We start from the raw sequence: 16,266 nt of genomic DNA on the forward strand, positions 1-16,266 counted from the left end.
CCAATTTTAACTCTTGATTCTTTGGAAATAGTCTATGTTCCTATGTTTCGTAGTCTACTGTTAACCTTACACGGAGATATTACACCAGAGCTGATTTTGCATTTTATATATTACCTAAAATATATATGCACAAATCAGGATCTAGTTGATCTGCAAATGGATGTATTTATAGTAGTCTATACAAGGTGTGAAGAGTGACTAAATACAAACATTGAATTTACTTGGTTTTGCCTTCTGTAGTAAAAGTAACTCCACTGGATAATAGTACTGCCAAATACAGAAGTCCTACCTTTATTTTTAATTTTGGTGGTGGTGATTTGAGGTTTTGACCTTGGAAACACAGGTAAAGTAATACAAACACAAAATATACAAAATGACAGATGTAATCTATTTATGCATATTTTAATCAAAATTTATTTTCTATCTCAATCCAAATAACATAACTTTTGTAATTTTTCCTTGGAAAATTTTTCTTCATGTCCTAGATTTCTAAATTCCTTTAAAAATGAGCCCAGAATGATGACTTCTTCCCCCCTTGGTGAATTTCCCTGCAATATTCTTGGACATCTTTATTGCTCTGGGTCTTGGAGCCATGTTCAAATTAGGAAATTCTAAGTAGAAAAAAATACCATTTCTGATTTGATGTGTATAAATAACTTTGAAAATTTTTGATAGGACTTAAGTGTTGAGGACAGGAAGTTTCTGTGCCACTTTTTTTTTTTTTTTTTTAAGATTATTTGAAAGAGCATGTGAACATTAGCATGAGGGGAGGGGCAGAGGGAGAAGCAGACTCTGCTGAGTGGGAAGCCAGATATAGGACTCCAAGATCATAACCTGAGCCAAAGGTAGATGTTTGAGCCACCAGGTACCCCCCTGTGCCACCCTGACTGTTCCTTTGTGCCTGCTATATGAGGGTTATTGCCTGCTTTGGATACTAGCCTACCTCTTCAGATAATTGTTCAGTTTTCTGGGGGGGGAAAAACCCTTTGAATCTAGGGGGCAGGCAGGGAGTTGGGGCTTGTCACTGAGACACTAGCCCCATCTCATCTGTGGGTGATTAAACTGTCCCTGGCTCTGGGGGGGGGGGCAGATTTCTCCTCAAGCTCCTTAAACCTTTGGAAGAAAGAGGTGGTAGTTTTTAAATTTTTCCTTCAAACTGTTATTTTGATTCCCTTCAAACTGTCATTTTGAACTTCTTTTAGATACAGGAAAGGTGAAAAATAATACAAGGGGTTTCCATCGATCTCTCACTGGCTTGTCTCAATGTTAATATTTTACATCTATTTGCCTTAACATGTATCTGGGAGTACTGGGTCTTTGGACCTGTAGGGTTTCCTATGGTCAGAATTTTTGCTCATCATGCAGCAGACTTCATTCCTCTATTTTCAGCAAAATGGCACTTGCATACAGTGGTTTGATTGGACTCAGGTTCAACTTGGGTCATGGTGTTTTTAAGATGCCATTATAACCATGTGCATGTTAGTCACGTGTACATTAACGTGGAAAGAATGCCAGTGTATTTTCCTATCCGTATCCAAAATTGAGGACTGTCGACCTAGTCAAATTGGTTTGTGTTTGCAATACACTGTATCCAACATGAAAACACCTGCATGCTACATGTGGGAAGCTAGGCAGCCAGGTCTTTCCAACTGTATGGTGTTCATTATACCTATATGCAAATTGTGGTTTTTACCAAGTACTGTGGGTGAGAGGTGTGTGTGGGTGGGTGTCTATTGGTGGCGGTGGAAAACAATTGCTAATTGTTAACTAGCTATTTACCTATCTGAGCCTCACCCACAGTACTCGTTCTACTTGTTCTTGGTCTTAATTTCCAACACAAGATCAAAATTGGGACTTCAGTCATTTCTGTACACTGGAACATCTGGGGGCAAAGAGAAAATAGGCACATGAGCAGGGAGTTTGTGTTCCTGTTTGAAGAAGCAGATGGTCCTCTACTCTTAGACCTGCTGTGTACAGGAACATGCACTAGCTGTTGGTATGGAAGAGGAAGGTCTTAATAAGAGTGCCTGTTCGCTCAGGAATTTAAAACTTAACTAGGTAGTGGGCACCTAGTGGCTTAGTCAGTTAAGCATCTAACTTCGGCTCAGGTCATGATCTCAGGGTCCTGGAGAGTCTGCTTGTCTTTCTCCCTCACCTCTTCCCTCCATCCCCATCGTGTGCTTGCTGTCTCTCAAAATCTTTAAAAACAAACAAAAAAACTTACAAAAATAAAACTTAGGTAAGCATAATTTAGATGCATAGAAATCTAAAGGATACTTTTATTAAAAAAAATCATAAATGCCAACACAAAATCACATAGGAAGTGCTAGACTGGAGATCAGGTAATCTTGGTTTGAATCCAGTTGAGGCCTCTGTCCTCTTCATAATGAGGAAGTTGAACTCTACCGGGTAGCACATGTGACATCTTTCCAGAACACTAATCATGATCCTCTTTCAGCTTCAGAATCCTTAACTCTGTCCTTCCAACAGCCTTAAATATCAGTTGATTGGAATTGACATGGAAGACCAGGAAACCTGTCTGCCATCCCTAGGCTCTCTACTTTCCAGAGCTGCTCCTAGCTGTTGATCTCTTGAGAGGATAAGGAAGGTGGGATGGCTAGATGACCTTCTGGTCAATGTTTCCAACTCTTTTAATTCTTCCATACAAAGAAGGTCTCTTCCAAAGACAATCTTATGGTACTGAATTAAAAAAAAAAATCATTGTAATATTGAAAGTTTCATGCAAAACAAATTATTGGTTGCTGGGAATGAGTCTTAAGTAGGAATGGTGTTGGTTTGGGATGGGGGGAAAAGAAAGTCCTGTTCATTCCTTGATCCTATTTTCATTAGCATGTAAAATGTTAGATTTTTCTGACTTCTGATGGGGCTAAGCAATACTTTTTATTGTTTGATTTATGTGAACTTATGGTTGAAATCTGATAATTTGAATTGTTTTGATTTTTGTGGGGGTATACAGAGTTTGCTGGTTCAAGTAATCACTCTGGAGTCCTCCCTTTCTCCTGATCTGCAGAAGAAATACTAGGAAGCACACCTTTGTTTTGACTTTGTGGGAACCTCGATGAAGGCTGAAATAATGGAATCCTAACTTAGGCAGTGCTTTAGAGTAGTGGAAGCAGAAAGCTCTATTGAAAAATGCATCAGGAAATCAGGTTGGAAGCTGTAAGTCTGGATGCAATGTTCCTGAAATTGAACAGAGTTAAGGGAGAGGAGAAAAGCCCTATGGGGTGGGTAGTTGTGAGTTTTTCTGAAAGCTTGCTTACAATACTTTGAGCTAGACAGAACCCTAGGATTACTTTGAGTTTATAAGACTGCATGCTTTTGCACGCACAAATCCTATTTGTGCAAATTTGACCTTTTAAGATAATCTCCATTACTGTCTCCATATCCCACTTCTCCTTGCCTCTTTTTTAAAAAGCTGGCCTTTTGTGTGACGTGTTAAGCTTTATGGTTGATGCTGAGTAAGGCCTGAAGACTTCCATATGTGGCTGGCTACCATAAATCTACTCCAATATCTAATACTGATCTACCAGGCACCATGCTAATTGCTTGGGATGACAGTGGCTAAAATCTATTGCATATGGCCTTTGCTGTCTAGGCGAAGGTGTTAAGCACTTCACATAGCTATCTTATTTAATCTTCATAACAAAATGAGGACAGGTTATTTTTTGGATGAGGTGCAGAGGTTGTGTCGCCTGAATTCTACAACTGACTGGGTTAGGTTAGTATTTGAATATAGATTGTGATTATGGATTCGTTTTTTTTTTTTTTTTTTTTTTTTTTTTTTTTTTTTATCAAACATGTTTTTATCAAACATGATCATTCATCCGAAAAAATGGTTTTGGAAAGGTAAATTCTTCATAGATTTACATATTTTTAAAAACTTAACCTTTTTATTTTTAATAACTGAGATCCAGATGTTGTCGTTCCTCCCCTCACCCCCATCACTCATATGAAAATGTAGAAAATCTATTTGTAAGAACATGCTCTTTAATTTCCTGTTTTGTATTATGGTGGGAGAGGAAGTACAGTCAAGCCTAGCAAACATTAAATTGAGGTTTCAAAGATACATGGAATAAGTTTATATTTGATAAAAGATTAATTCAGTCCTACCATTTTACTTTCTAGGAGTGTCCTCGTTTCTCTCCTAACTTGAGGTAGGGAAACTTTGTAATTAGGTTTGCTGTATGCCTGGCTCTGTCCATCTTTTTGAACTGCTGAGATCAATTATGTTGAACTTACCCAGAGTCAGATGCAATCTGGCCATCACAAGTTTGGCTTCTCTTAGAATTGGCAATGTGTACTTATTTTTCATGTATTCACCAGATTTTTCAAATCTTGGGCTTCTATTTGATATAGGGGCTCCAATTTATCAGTATCTGTGAATTCTTGATATTCTAAAGTTTGGTAAAGGAGCAGTTTGTTGAAAGTGATGTGATACTTTTGTTTTACTTTTGGAAATCAGTTAATTTAAAAATACTTACTTTTGTCATTTTCTACTTCCATAACATCGAGATATTTGAAATCAGCTCTGTAAACATTGGTCTCTCATCTATAGGACTTAATTCTTTCAGTTCCTTTCTGCTCTATCCTTAGATCTTTTTCATTTCATGTAGTTAGCTTCATTTGAATATTAATACTGGCTTGCAGGAGAATCTCACAAAATGAGTTAAAAAGAATTTAGATTATGATCTAGTCAATGGATTTTTTTTTTTTTTAACATTGCTTTATCTGGCAGGCATGATATCTAATGCTGGAGATATAAATAAGCCAAACTGAGACCATCTCTGCTGTAATCCCTCTAGTAATGGACCCAGCCACTAATCCAATAGTCACGTGGAAAAATGACTATAGACTGCTTATGGAATTATAAAGGAAAGGCATAAGGACTCTGCTAGTGGATAAAAAGGGGGCCTACTTTGGGCTGGGTGTCAGGAAAATCTCACCTAAGGAAACCACATTTTAGTGGTTTAGAGGTATTTTAGTGAAGAAAAAAGGAAAGCAACCAGCATGTACAGACTCCCTACAATGAAGGGTGTGCTGTGTCCTGGGAATCCAAAGGAACCCTCAGTTACTGGAATTTTTTAAGCAAATCTAACAATCCTTGTTAGTTTTTTTTTTTTTATGACTATAAAATCATAAAAACAAGCATTTAGTATTGCATGTCTGCAGTAATGCATTCTTTTTGCTAGAGCAGTCATGGGTGGTGACCATAGCTGCATAGTTGTGGCAATTCCAAGAAAAACCTTATGAAGCAAAAATACTAATTATGTTTCATGAAAATGATCAGTAAAGGCAACATTGATGCTGCTTTCTAAGCTCTACAGGTTTAGTTGGCAAATCATTTAACTGAGCTTCGGTTGACATCAGAGTTAGTTTCAGGTATACAATGTAGTGAACTGACAATTCTCAACATGATTTAATGCTATGGTAAGTATAGTCTTCATCTGTCCATACCTTATTTACAGTATTGACTGTAGGTACAGAAGTGCCTATGCTATACCTTTCATCCCTGAGACTCAAGAATCTCCTGAGTGAGCTGACCAGGCTCATCTCCAAAACTTCATATTGGAAGTTTGGACCTCTTAGTATCCTTTGCCTATTTTGCCCACCCCCCAACCTCAGAAGTGTTCTGAGGGTGTATAGAGTGAGGAAAAAGCTGGAGAGGTAGGCAAGGGCCACCTTGAGGTCTTAAATAGAAATCTTTAACCAAGTCTTATAGCCTAGGACCCATGAGGATCCTTCACAGAACTTTAAAGAAGGTAGTCTGATTTGAATTTCCTTAGAAAGGATCACACCTATCCTATGGAGAACCAACTAGAAGTGGGCAAGAGTGGACGGGGCAGCCTGGTGAGAGGCTAGTCCTCATTCTGGTGAGGGATTTCCCAAAACTGGAGAGGTCGTAGTAGAAAGAGGTTGACAAATCCAAGGTCCACTGGATCTTGTCAGCTGGACATCGTGATGAATTGGATGTGGAAGGGGATGGACAGGTGACAGATCAGAGGAGTGATGGTGTCAGTACTGTGTAGCAAGTGAGAAGACCAGGTTAAGGAGAAAAGCACATGATTTTTGAACCTGTTTAAAGAGGTGCCTTCGAGGTCTCCGAAAGGGCTGAAGGTGAATGTCAGGAAGGCCTCTGGATTCAGGCACTGGAGCTGAGAAGGGGTGGCCAGAGCTGGTGAGCAAACACGAGTCATCTTACAGGTAGAATTGAATGATGGGCAAGGATTAGTGTGCCTGGGGGGAGAGGGAGAATGCAGTTAGCATAGCAGAACCCTGACATCCATTCCTGGCGGGAGAGGGACAATGCAGTGAGCATAGCGGAACTGTGACATCCATTGGCTGTGTAGATGAGAAATGAGTGTGCCAGAGATGGGAAGGGGAGAGAGGTGTGGTCAGTGAGGCAGAAAGAAAACTAGGGGCTCTGGTGTAGGAAGGCCAAAGTAAGAAGGGGATCTGTTGGTGTGGGCAGGGTGATAATGACAAATAGGAGCCCTGTGGGTGTTGTTGAAGGGGGTGGAGCTTTATTGTCATGGAGCAAAGAGTAAAGGACATGGGGACAACTATCTGAGCAGTAATTCTCTGAATAGTTACTGAAGATTTCAGTTAAACACATCCTGTTTACACAGAGTAGTTGTCTTTCTAGTTCTGGCTTGGAGAGTATGGCTCCCGAGGAAGGTCCAGGTCTTTCAATTAACCAGGCTGAAAATGTTATCCTTTCATTTTCTAGGAAGAACCCTTAGAAAATGGAGTTTTTAAAAACATTTTTATGCATTCAATACTCAGTCTTCTCTGAACTAGTCCTGACTCCTCTCTGCTTCTCCCTTGGACATTAATACAGAAGGAAGTAGCTGGGATAAGCTGTTGCCAGCTAATCAAGGGAGGTACACACCCTAGTCATTGCCCCTCTGTCTTTACTCAGCTAGGACGTTTGTATGTATCAGTAAAAGGACTTTTTTGGGGGGGTGGGGGTACAGCTGTAATATCTATTCATCCTGTCAGAGATAAGACGGATCAGTGGGCAAGCAAGCATTTGTCAGTGTTTGAGAGATTTTTAAGCTATGATATTCTATTAGAGACTTCATTTCCAAGTATTTTAGGAGGGCCTCAGCATGATTTCAGGAAGAGGCAAATAGAGGGTCATGTGCTCGAGAATTATCTAGATTACAGAATTTTATAAGATGGTCTTTAAAATGGCAATAACAAAGGATTTTGGACTCCTGTGTGGATGAGGCTGGTGGTAGTAGGATTAATGGATTCAGACTCTGGGAATTCTAGTAGGAATGAAGAAGGCACATGCTTTCACTCTGTCTACTTGTAGACTGTTTATTCTCTCTTCCTAAGAATTTTGTCTGTTAGTATTGCATATTTTTAACCCTGGAGCAATCCCATTAATTAAGTAGTGGGCACGTCTAAAAGTGGGCAGTCTTCACTGCCCTGAAGATAAGTTGTAGTGGGTGCTTTCAGAGAAATTCGTAGAAAGTGTCAAATTATTTAGAATCTTATTAGCTCCCTGCTTCTTGGACTTGTAATCAGGAAAGGAGGGGTTGGGTGACAGTCATAGCTGTGTATTCTGAAAACTCGGTTTTGGTAGTTCAGGTAGAAAGGCTATACTCCAAAGCTTCCTGTCTTCCCAAAGTATAAATAGGACCCCTTTGCATCCCCCTCTCTTTAACCTCTAGAGACTCCTATGTGGATGGTACCATGTTCTGTATTTAATACTGTTATACTTTCATTGTAGTATTTGGGATTGGCAGTTCCATGCCATAGTGACACATTAATTCCCAAATCACAGTGGCATAACCCAAGTGGTTTGCTTCCACCTTGCCATTCACAAGGTCTGCTGTAAGTCAGCGAGGGGACTCTTGACCACAGTCTTGTAGGATGTTGGCATCTAGAACCTGAGGCTGCCTCCTTCAGAAGCTAGGAGAAAGAGACTAGAGCGTCCACCCACGTAGGCTCTTTGTTGTTTCAGCACATGAATGACACCCTGCTCACCGCTTGTTGGTCAGAGCAATATGACCTTCCGGTGGCGGATGGGGGAATGATTGGAAGTTACTGAGAAAAATGGGAATATTTGAGTGTTCTGATCCCTGCTTACATGTATATTATCTTTTTTTTTTTTTTTTTTTTTTTTTTTTTAAATTTTTTATTTATTTATGACCGTCACACAGAGAGAGAGAGGCAGAGACACAGGCAGAGGGAGAGGGAGAAGCAGGCTCCGTGCACCGGGAGCCCGACGCGGGATTCGATCCCGGGTCTCCAGGATCGTGCCCTGGGCCAAAGGCAGGCGCCAAACCGCTGCGCCACCCAGGGATCCCTATTATCTTTTTTTTGTGAAGGAAACTTCTGACAACTGTATTAGAACATAATCGTAGTTAAATGCATCACTACGGCCTTAATGAAGAGGTTCTTGAAGACCATGTAAAGTACAGTGTTTGCATTATTAAAGCACTTATTTTTATGGCTTTTTTCCTTTTGAGGGCTTGATCAGTATTTTCCTTTGGAATCTAATGACTAGAGCAAAAGAGAATGTTTTTGCCCCATTCACAACAGGATGTATGAATGTACTACCTCTTGGAATAGACCTTTGGAATTCTGGCAACACTCATGGCATCTAATTTCCTAGCCTCTGATGTAGAGTTTGGTGGTGGTAGGGGGCATGGAGGAGGACCTGGGGGAGGGGGACATCAGCATCTAGGACTGTCATCCTAGCTAGCTAGATTCATGCTTCAGTTTTCTGAAATCTAAAATCAGTTCTGGTATTCTTAAAGGGATCTTTTTGTGATATGAGAGTCTGTTTCTTTTAAGGAGCTTTAAATCTTTGTTTTGGTAAAACGAAAACAGGTTTTCCTTCAGCCCTACGTCATCAGCACCTCTGACCCATGTGCTGTGTGTGGAAATAGCTCTCCAAGAGCAATCGGCCTGGAGGCAGGAAAGTCTGTCAATGAAGTCTATATTCCAAATAATTGTAAAATAAGTTTGCCTAATAGTGTGACAAAGTATAACAAATAAGTGATAATTAATGGAAGTGTATTCGCCTAAATGCTGAAAAGCTTTGTATTTCTTAAAGCACTTAGCTTTTACCTGTATTGCTGTTCTAGAATGAACTATCAAGCTGTTCTGATGGATGTTCAAGGATATAGTGGTCAGGTTTGAATAAATGGGACTCGAATAGAAGGGTCTACATTAATATGTCTCAAAGCATGTTATTTGCATGATTATATAGCAGGAGGAGCTTCAGGCAGAGGGAGAAGTAGGCTCCCTATGGAGCCAGGGAGTCTCCATCCCAGGGTTCTGGGATCGTGATTTGAGGCAAAGGCCAATGATTAACCTAATGAGCTACCCAGGTGCCCCTAGTTTTATATAATTGTTGATAGGTTCGTCTTGTTTGAACTACTTTCCAAGTTCTGTGGAGAGGGAGAACATTTCTGTGCTTGTACAGAATATTGTACTTGTTTGGAGGCTGAGGAGGAGTCTGGAGTATGTAAATGGAGGGAATGGATGGGGTTGAGTCCTCTCCAATGGGAGCGATTCTTGTCAGCAACTCCCAGAGGACATGTGGCTCCTTGAGTGTATCTGTTCTATGCCTTGGCAGGACAAGCAGAAAGGAGTCTTTCCTTCTCCTGGAGGTTAATTTCAGGAACTTTTTAGGGTGTTACGCTTAATTGAAAACTTTGTGGTTGGATTGAGATTTTTAAAAATTCCCATCTCCTTCCCTCCGGGTGTTTTGGTTAGACATGTTGCAAATAAAGTGTAAAGAAGAAATCAAATTGCAATCTTCCTATCAAGAAGTAATCTTAAATTTCCTTCCTTTTCCAATGTACACATTTCCTCCCTTGGAATGCTAAGAGTTATGTACATCTTTAGATGATCCTTTTGTCTCTTAAAAATAGTGTGATGGGGCTTGTGGGTGGCTCAGTCCGTTAAGCAGTCAGTTCTTGATTTTTTTGGTTCAGGTTGTGGGATGGGTCAGTATTGGGTTCCTGCTCCGTGCTCAGCAGGGAGTCTGTTCTCCTGTCCCATCCCATCCCCGCCCATGGGTTCTGTTCAAAAATAATTACTGGAAAAAAAAATACATCGACAATCCAATTAAAAAGTGAACAAAATCCTTGAATAAACATTTCTCCATAGAAGATATGCAGTGGGCATTAAGCATGTGAGAAGAGATGTTCGATATCACTGATCATTAGGAAAATGTAAAACAAGACCACAATGAGATACCGCTTGCATGAAGGATGGCAGTTATCAAGAAAACAGAACAAATGTTGGTGTGGATGTGGAGAAACTGGAATTCTTGCATACCACCAGTGGGACTGTAAGTGGTGCAACCACTGTGGAAAATAGTATGGAAGTTCCTCAAATCCAAACCTATATGTATCCTACAACCCATTAATTTCTGGGAATATATACCCCCAAATAACTGAAAGCAGAGACTTGAACAGATATTCATAGTGGTGATTATAGCAGCATTATTCACAATAGCCAAAAAGTTGAACCCACCCAACTGTCCATTAATGGATGGATAAACAAAAATGATATATACATATAGTGGATATTCAGCCTTAAAAAGGAAATTTCGACATGATACAACAAGAATCTTGAAGACCTAATGCTGAGTGAGATAAGTCAGTAACAAAAGGATTCCACTTATGAGATACTAGAGTAGCGTTTACAGAAGCAGGAAGTTAGAGTGAAGGTTTCTAGGAGCTGGGGGAAGGGGAGGGAATTGTTAGTATTTCATGGGTAGCTTTAGTTTGGGAAGATGAAAAGGGTCTTGGAGGTGGATGGTAGTGGTGGCTGTGGAACAATGTGAACTTAATACTATAGAACTATACACTTAAAAATGGCTAATATGGTGAATTGTGGGTTATGTATGTTACCACAATTTTAAAAGGTGCTAATTTCCTGCATCAATATTCTTTGAAAACACTGTATAATTCATCACATAAAAAAACTCTGCCATTTTCTTTTGTAAATTTTTTTTTTTTTAATTTTTATTTATTTATGATAGTCACAGAGAGAGAGAGAGAGAGAGGCAGAGACACAGGCAGAGGGAGAAGCAGGCTCCATGCACCGGGAGCCCGACGTGGGATTCGATCCCGGGTCTCCAGGATCGCGCCCTGGGCCAAAGGCAGGCGCTAAACCACTGCGCCACCCAGGGATCCCCATTTTCTTTTGGACAGTGACATTATTTTGCTTCTCACTAATCTAGGCAAGACAGTGACTATCCATCTGGATCAGTTTTTTCTTTATAGAGAATTAGGATAGGCTCTTAGAAGTGACATGATTAGGCTACACGGTATGAACTTTTTAAGGCTCTTGATCCATATCATTACATTACCTTCAGAGTTATTAAATCTCATTTCAACCAAGCACTCATTTCATCTTATCTTCCCAGGTACCATGTATTATCATTAGAAACAATCTGCCTGTTAAGCCCAGCAATGGTTTCATTGTTCTAATGCATCCATCTTATTACTAGTGATTTTAAAGTTTTTCCACTTTCATTAATAATGCCTGAAACATATGGAGTGCTTGATAGTTGTTGAATGAATTTGAGTATCTGAATGCCAAACTGTGTGTGTGTGTGTGTGTGTGTGTGAGTGACACACATAATATCCAACAAGATCAGTGTGTGTGCTTTTACAGTCTAGTGGAAGGGTCTGTTATCCAATTATAATAGATAGGTACTATCAAATGAGAATCAAGCCTGACCCAGCCTACAAGAGGCAGAAAGGTTCTGTGGGATCTATTTAAGCCAGGACTTCAGGATGAACAGAAGGCATCTAGGCAGCAGAACAGAGGAGAGGGAATGTTTCCAGAGGAAAGACCCCAGAATGCAAACCAAACTCAACTTTTCGTATTTTTTCTTTCAGGATTTGGCAACTGATATCCTCTGGGGTTTTTTTTTTTTTTTAAACCTCCTTTTATATTGGTTCATTTCCCCTAATTTTAAAGAATCCTTTATTAGGGGCGCCTGGGTGGCCCAGTCGTTAAGTGTTTGCCTTTGGCTCAGGTCATGATCCCAGTATCCTGGGATGAGTGCCCCCCCACCCCATCAGGCTCTCTGTGGAGAGTCTGCTACTCCCCCTGCTTGTGCTCCTGCGTGTTCTCTCTCTCCCTCTCATTCTGTCAAATAAAATCTTAAAAAAATAATCCTTTATATAGTACACTATTAACCTTTGGTTATTGATATGCTATTTACCCTTCTCGGTTTAATTTGCTTCCTTCCTCCTCCTCCTCTTGCATAACTTGTTTCCCACCTGCCCCCCTTCCGTTTGCAGTAGGAAGGACCTTGCACCCAAGAGTTAAGGAAGCAGCTTCACTGGCCTTTCCTTAATCTAGAAGTAGAGTCTACACTGAGGCAGGCCAGGTCCCAGGGCCGCATGATCTCGGTCATGAGGTTCCCATTCCTGTTGGAGGCCATGCATCTAATTTTTCTCTAGTGCCCCTAGACTTCAGCTCTGATCTGTGCTTTGTATGTGCCTGTTCTGGAAAAATAGAAGATTCCAGCTGGGTCCTTCTGTGGAACCAGAGCTTTTCAGCACTTCTCCTTCTAGGATTGACTGTCGATAGGTCTCCTCTACTTGTAAGACTGTAGATAAAATTTTTTACTTCCTCTATGGAATTACACTAGACAATCTTGGGAAAGAGTGGATAGGAAGGCCGAGAGGGGAGCCTGAGATATCTGAGAGCTTAGAAAGGATGTTGAGAGGATGGAGAAAGGAATAAATGGCCAGCTGTCTCCTAAAGCCAAATTCACTGTCATACTAGTCTCAAAATTTTAGGATTTTTCATCACTTTACAAAGCAGGAAATAAGTCTCTATTGAGGGAATTAACTTGCCCAAGTTTAAAGAGCAGTTGTTTGCAATGGACCTAACTTTTTCCAAGAGGCCTCAATGATTTTTTTTTTTTTAAAGGAAGACCAGAAAAATTGGCATTGGCCTTTTGACTTTGAACGTGGATTCAATGGAATTCTTGAAGAAATCCTAATTGCTAAAGTTTTATTTAGCCCATGATAATTTTTGTGCCTTTCCATGAATCTAGAAGTGAGTTTAATTCTCCTGAAACACATAAGCAGCATAGGTATTTTTTTAACCTGGAATATTTTTTTTCTTAAAGTCTTAATTTTGGCAGATGACTTGTTCTGAAGTTGTATTAGCTCAAATTTCTCCAGCCGGGGTGTCTAGTTCTTCCTGAGGCATTTGGAAAATCCCAGATCCCCTTGGGTATTGTTTTTAACCTGGCCTCACACTTCTTCTGTTCAGCGAGCTTTGAGTTGGCACCATCCCTGAGGCTGCCAAGTCTCTGTTGCAATCACCAGAAAATGCTGTCTTTCTTTGGTCCCTGACCAAACTTGTCCCTTTGCATTTCTGCCTGGCTCTAAACGGAAGACTTCAGTCCAATTTTCGGAACTGGCTGTTTTGACTTACTGTGCAAAAACCCCACTTTGGCTGCGAACCATGCTCTGCATATTAGCATAAGCACCTAATGTTGCTTTACTAAATTGTGGAGAGGAGATGATGAGCAAAGACTGGCACTGAGGACATCTGCTAGGGCTGTATATTTTCCTTGTATTGGTTTTCCTGACTTCTAGGATTGTTTTCATTATGCAACTGCTCGATAAACAAACTTGGTATGCCAAGGACAACATAACATTCCCTGCCCCCTCCGCCCCCCTGCCCCATGCTCATTTTAAACATGGGGTTTGGGGGTTATTCAAACCTGTGTTAATAGATGAAATTTTAAAAATATAATTGAACACAGATTGTGCAGCTGTATCTGAGCTTTGACAGCATTGTGGGAGGTTACAGAGGGAAGAAGGGGAGGGGGAAATGCTTCGTGGAATGGACCATAACCGACAAGATGTTTTTGCAATTTTAATTGGCTCCTCTTGGCAGAGGTTTCATACAGCCGATTCTCAGACACTGACAAAATCTATCCCTGATAAGTAGTTTGTTGTAGATAGCAACAAAGTTCCCCTGCTGGTATATTACTGCAAGTGGAAATGTGGCCTAACCTCAAGGTAACAGAAGGATACCCTTGTCACCACCATCCTAGGCTCACTTGTCATGTTTTAGTTGTTATAGAATGTTAACTGCAGCAGAGCCAAAGAGGCTTTGATCTGTAGTCTTGGCATTCCTTACATATTTACTGAAGAGTGTGTGTGGGTGTGTGTTGGAGGGGGAAGTTGGTGGGTTGTGGGGTAGATCATTGAGAGTGTGCTAAAAGGAAAGGGCTAGAAACACTTTAAAAAGTTACTGTTACCGTATCAACTGGGGGATAGGGGATGGCTGGATTTTGAAGTGGACTTGTAACATTTAATGTCTGGAGTTACAACCTTCCAGAGTGTTATAAAGTTTCCAGTATGTACTTCCTATATTACTGCTTCACTGTAGTCCTGTTTATTTGGCCTAGTATTTAAACCATTCTTTCAAAATTAAGCCTTCTGAAAACAGAGGTTCAAAAGAAATGGGTTCTCTTGGAGAACCTGAATAAGCTCCCACGTGGCCTAAGATCCCTCTTGTTAACTCAAGGATGACTTTAAAAAAAAATTTTTTTTTGAACCACTTTGAAGCTAATTTAATTTTAGCTTATGCTAAGAAAGTTTCTTACATGACTTCTACCGTTTTCCTAGAGTTACTGAAAAACCATTCTTGTAAAGGAAGTTCTATTTCTATTCTGTTCATTTTAGCTACCTAATATTGTTTTGTCATTACTACTTTGAGGGGAACTTAGAAATAGAACAGCTGTTCTGGAGTACATTTAAAGAACTGTAAACTCCAGAATCTTGTTTTTTCCTTGCTCCCTTCTCTCTCCCCCAAAGACCTTTAAATAGAAGCCGTTTCCTTTTGCTGCATTAACCCCAAACCCTATCTGATTTCTTCCAGTTGCCAAGCAAAGAATGGCAGCTTGCCTCTGAAGGCCACCAAAAAGGACAAAAATGTTTTATGGAAAAGAGCCTGATGTTAAGTTAGGTCCCCAAACTAGAAAGTCTCCCTCACCTCCCCCTTTTGCCCCTTGCCCCCAGCAACAAAATAACCTAATACTTAGAACTTCTCTTGGAATCTGCCAATTGTGATATGTATGCTTGATCAGATTTTCAAATGCTTTTATAAAATTATATAATAGAGGTGAAAGGGAAAGATCTGAATTACAATTCATTGCATGAGCTAAAAGTGTAAGGCTTAACATTTGTGCACTTTATTGATTCCAGGCTTAACTCAAGAACCATTTTGGGGGTAAAAATAGCGTGGATTAGTTCTGTGTTAAACATACCTTCATCTTGTTTACGTATTGCATTAAACTCTTTGGGAACAGATAAAAAAGACATTTAAGCCTTACAAACAAGCTATACACCATAAAAATGTTTGCCAGACAGTTGGTCAGGCAAAGCAATGGATTTTTGCTTGAAGGTAATCTCAGTAATGGAAAACAATTACGAAGGCCTTGGGAGACTGGGTTGGGATGGGTGAATTGGCCTTCGACAGAGGGACTGGGGAATCCTGGTATCAGTGCTGGCAGATGGAGTTTGTCAGAACAAGGCCACGGTTGGGTTTAGGTTGTGAATGTTCCAGAAGCTCTGGAACAGGTCAGCAGAGGCTTGGTGCTTCTGCTATGCAAACACTGATGTTGTTCCAAAATACGACGTTGGTCTGAGTGTAACCATGGCTTCTTAATTTAAGATGAGACAGCATAAACTATGTTTGGTGGGGGGAGAATAGAGCATAAACATTAGGATATTTAAAACATTCAGTGGAGAACCAAGAAAAATATCTTAACTGGGTGTTCTGTTTTGAGCAACCAAAGCCTATCTGAATTTGAGTATCTTAGATCTTTTATTTAGAAGTCATTTATATTAACCATTGTTACAGCAACTATTAGGCAAGAAGCAATAATTCTAAACTTGGCCAATTGAGAAGATAGGAGAGCCAGTTGCAGCCCTGTAGGGCCCAGTCAGCAGGGTTCCTATTTAAAGGGCCAGTGCCAGAAGTCAGGGACAACCTGGGCTGATTATGTGGTAGTCGGAGGGTAGGGCAGTTTGAGTCCTTATATCTTTTATGCATGTAGGAAGAATAAATACATTATTAGAGATCTTAAAAGTCACTGGCATGGTTTTTTTTTGTAATTCTTTTTACTGTCTTTGGGAAGCCTCAAAACCCTCATGCTCTGCTGAATCTTTTTTTTTTTTTTTTTTTCTTTTGCCAGTCACAGAGCTCTGCCTAGAAGGCTACTGGCTTCCT

At 40.3% G+C, this 16,266-nt stretch overlaps 1 protein-coding gene across 2 annotated transcripts in view; it reads left to right on the plus strand.

Moving 5' to 3' along the window:
- The window catches only part of PRKCA (protein kinase C alpha), a 395,705-nt gene that overhangs the window by 14,991 nt on the left and 364,448 nt on the right, over nucleotides 1–16,266 (plus strand). The gene's annotated exons all lie outside the window — the stretch shown is intronic.

Source organism: Canis lupus, chromosome 9, assembly GCF_011100685.1.
Source record: "Canis lupus familiaris isolate Mischka breed German Shepherd chromosome 9, alternate assembly UU_Cfam_GSD_1.0, whole genome shotgun sequence".
Taxonomy (NCBI): Eukaryota; Metazoa; Chordata; class Mammalia; order Carnivora; family Canidae; genus Canis; species Canis lupus.